The 3,952-nt window shown below is 45.5% G+C and overlaps 1 non-coding gene across 1 annotated transcript; it reads right to left on the bottom strand.

Annotated features, from left to right (window-relative positions):
* Positions 1-476: 476 nt before the first annotated feature.
* Positions 477-548, bottom strand: trnaq-cug (transfer RNA glutamine (anticodon CUG)). Its single transcript has one exon. It is a non-coding gene; the product is annotated as a tRNA-Gln (tRNA).
* Positions 549-3,952: the final 3,404 nt, after the last annotated feature.

Raw genomic sequence — 3,952 nt, 5'->3', positions numbered from 1 at the left:
ATGGTCCCAGAGCAGGTCGATGGGAGTATGCAGCATAAATGATGTAGCACAGATCAAATGGATCAAAGGGCCTGTTGCTGTGCTGTACTTTTCTATGAATCTATGATCCAGAATCTTGAAACCCTGCCCCTGCACCAGCTCCTCAGCCACACATTCATCTGCTATGATCACTCACACCAGAAAATGCCAACAGGAATATTAGACTTCAAATCCCAACCAGCTCCACCCCCCCCCCCCAATAAAAATAACACGACGCCAACAAGAAAGAAAACACTTTCTTAAAAATACTGAAGCAGAATAATATAAACTGCAGTCATCACGAATGTCTTCGAATTTCGAAAATAATGTATCCTCCCTCAGCATCACGGAGCTCGTACTCAGTCCTTCTGCAGGGCCATCAGACACAAAGGCTTGGTCTCCCGACCGATGAGCCCTCTCACTAAAGTTGTCACAGATAATCCATTGTGGATAACATCAGGTTCCACCGAGACTCGAACTCGGATCGCTGGATTCAGAGACCAGAGTGCTCACCATTACACCATGGAACCAGATGTGCTTATGCGAACAACAAAAAAGAAGATGAATCTGAGGGTAGTATGTGGTGACACGTGTAAACATTGACAGTATATTTACATTGAACTTTATACTTCATAGAGCATGTCTTGTGAGGACATGTTGAGGAAAGGAGTAGTTTTCTCTTTGGAGGGAGCAGGATGAGACGTGACTTGAAAGAGGTATACAAGATGCAGACTGACTGGGAGAGCTGCACAAGGCAGGGTCAGGGCCGAGTTCTTAGAGCTTCTTGTCCAGCCGAGATGGAACTATGGTATTAAATGCTGAACTGTAGAGTCCAAGACAGCATTCTCACATCAGTATCCTTCTTTTAATTACAAATTTCTATAAGTTACACATTGCACATGTAGACGAAGACGTAGCGTAAAGGTTCGTACTCCTAATGTGAAGGATACAAGAAATAAAGTCAATTAAATTCACTTCAATTCAACTCAATTACATTCAATTCAATGTGTTGTTTGCGCTCTTTATGAATGGTTTGGGTGTGAAAGTAGAAGGCGTAATTAGTTTGCAAATGATACTGATACGAATGTGCTACAACTCTGAGGGGCCGAAGGGTACAAAGTAACCCCCTCCTTTTTGAGAATCGCAAGATCGCTATTAATTCGGGTCTGGGACCTAGGAAATGAGAGAGAATCCATAAGGGTTGGAATGTGTCCTGGCCTCAGCGAAAACAAAACGCCTGATAACGGCTATTGTCTCTTGGAGACGGAATTGTGTATTGAGTACTGCACTATTCATTGAAGCCCCTCAGGGGATGACCAGAGTGGGCTGGTTGAGGGATTGCATCATCCCGACCTGATTGACATCTGAGACCCCGTGAGTAAGGATAAAAGAGGGTCTGGGGAACAACCCCTTTAGACGCACCAGGAGAAACGCTGGAAAGCCAGTGACAGCGTTTTATAGCGAACGCCGGTGAGGGCCCGTGTGCGTCCTCCCTTGCCAGGGTAGCGGGCTCATCACGGAAGAACGACTTAGCTAAAGGAGAGGCCACAAGTGAACGGCCACACCAACGGGACTTCCGACGGATCGAAATCATAAAAAGGAAAGCCGGCAAGTTTCTAAAAATCTCTCTCTCGACTCCAACCAAGGCTGCAGCCTGCATGAACTGAGTGGCTTTTATATTTCCATCGGACAATACATTATCCCCTAGACAACGATAGAGCTATTTCTTATTGATTATTATTATACCCGCACTGTTAGAGTTAGTATTGACGACGTATATTATCTGTATGTTTGCATTGATATTATTTTTGTGTATTTTTACTAATAAATATTGTTAAAATAGTACCATCAGACTTCAACGTACCTCTCTATCTTTGCTGGTAAGTGACCCAGTTACGGGGTTCGTGAAAATACCAAAATAAGCAGCAGTGTAGATCGTGTAGGTAGCGATATAAAAGTGCAAGGGGTTGATCTAGCAGGGTGTGCTGAGGAATCGCCAACGGCTTTCAATCCAGATACATGTGAAGCACAACATTGTGGGAAATGAATCCAGTGTTGGATTTACACAGTGTAGGATGGAGCCTCGGGGAGTGTTATGGTACAGAGGGGTCGAGGGGTGCAAGTGCACAGTTCAATGAACGCGTGTCACAGGTAGATAGCGTGATGAAGATCATCAGGTTTAGCCGAACGCCTTCATCAGTCAAGGCACTGAGTGAATAAACGAATAAGGAATGTTGTTGCAGTTATGTAACACGTGGCTGAGGTGTTTCTGAGAATATTCTGCATAAATATCTTCATTCCTCCATAGAAATGTTGGTATTAAATTATAAAAAGAATGCAGGACAGATTCAGCAGGTTGTTGCTGGAATTGGGGCCTTTATTAAAAGAAAGTTGCATATGCCCTGGAATGTAGAACTAGGAATGATTTAAGCCATGTATATAAGAGCATGCGTGGCATGGATAATGTGAGGCTTAGTTGTTTCCCCAGGAAGGGGGTGATTCAAAACAAGAGGGCATTGGTTTGACAACAGAGCTGAGAGGTTTTAAAGTTTTAAATTTTGAAAGATTATAAACGGATTGCCTTTATGTATAATGATTAGAGATGGAATTTTTTGAATGCGTCCAGCAAAGCGTTCTGTGCCAGTACATAAATTGCCTCCCTGGATGTTGGACAGAAGTTGGAGTAAAGTGGAAGTGGACGAGCGCTTTGGAACTCGTCAGCAGAGAACACGGGATGTTTCAAATTGGTTCCGAGTAGGGATATGTTTAGTCTGGAAATAAAGGCTATGTCATTATTTTCATTATCATAGACAGGATCTGGGAAGTATGGATCGAGAGAAGTTATAGTACTGTACCTCGAAAAAGTATTCAGCCCACGATCCTTTGTTCACGTAAATGATCATTACAACTGTGGATTTTGATCAATTTAATTCAGTATCTTTATTTATGAATCATATTCCCGAAGCACCTGATGATTCCAGGGACATCACTGAAGGTGTGTCCAGAGGCATCAGTAGATGTACGTACACAGCTTACACCCTGAGTTCATCAGCGACAGCCAGCAAAGACTGCGTGACAACACGAAAAGAGTGGTGACGACTGGAGAGTCAGTGACAGCCTGAAGAGACAGCGACCGGGGCAGAACGGACTGGCAACCCAATCTGTGTCCTCTGAGAGGAGGACCGCCACAAAAGCTACGATGAATCTAAAACAAAAAAAAATACCCTCGGGGTGCCCGAGAGGGAGGGCGGACGAGCAGCCCTGTGTGACGGTGAGACAGGAGAAGAGGAGCGCATCAGCTTGACGCAGCTGAAGTACATACTACGAAAAAAGATCAAGGGCCTTCCCCGGGCAGAGTGGCATTGGAGGTGGCGTTGTGAAAGGGCCCGAAAACGTGCTGCTTTATAGCCAACCCCTTCAGATTCACCAAGGAGTTGCTGGGGCAGAGGCGCAGTGGGAAACTGGCCTGTTCGTAGGAAGACATAGATCAACATTTGAAGAAGATTTACAGTGATCCTGAAAGAGAGCAGGAGTTGGGAGAGTGCAACATCCTAATAGATCCCCTGAACCGGATGTGCAGTTCGACATGTCAGAGCTGCAGCTAAAGGAAGTCAGAGAGTTCATCCGCAAACCGAGGGCAAGCTCGGCTCCAGGACCAAGCAGCACCTCGTACAAAGTGTACAAGAATTCCACAAGCTCCTGCTGCGTCTGTGGAAGATGCTGCGAGTCGTCTGGAGAAGGGGGAAGATCCCAGAACGGTGGAGAGTGGCTGAAGCGGTGTGACTCCCGAAGGAGGAAAACGCCACCTAGATATACCAGTTCCGCATCATCTCCCGGCTGTGTGTCGAGGCGAAGAGCTTCTTCAGCGCCGTTTCCAATCGGCTGTGCACCTGCCTAGCAAAGAACATCTATATTGATGCATCAGTCCAGAAAG

The sequence above is a fragment of the Hemitrygon akajei genome, chromosome 28, assembly GCF_048418815.1.
Source record: "Hemitrygon akajei chromosome 28, sHemAka1.3, whole genome shotgun sequence".
Taxonomy (NCBI): Eukaryota; Metazoa; Chordata; class Chondrichthyes; order Myliobatiformes; family Dasyatidae; genus Hemitrygon; species Hemitrygon akajei.
The sequence above is the reverse complement of the archived record's forward strand: the minus strand, read 5'-3'. Positions and strand labels throughout refer to the sequence as shown.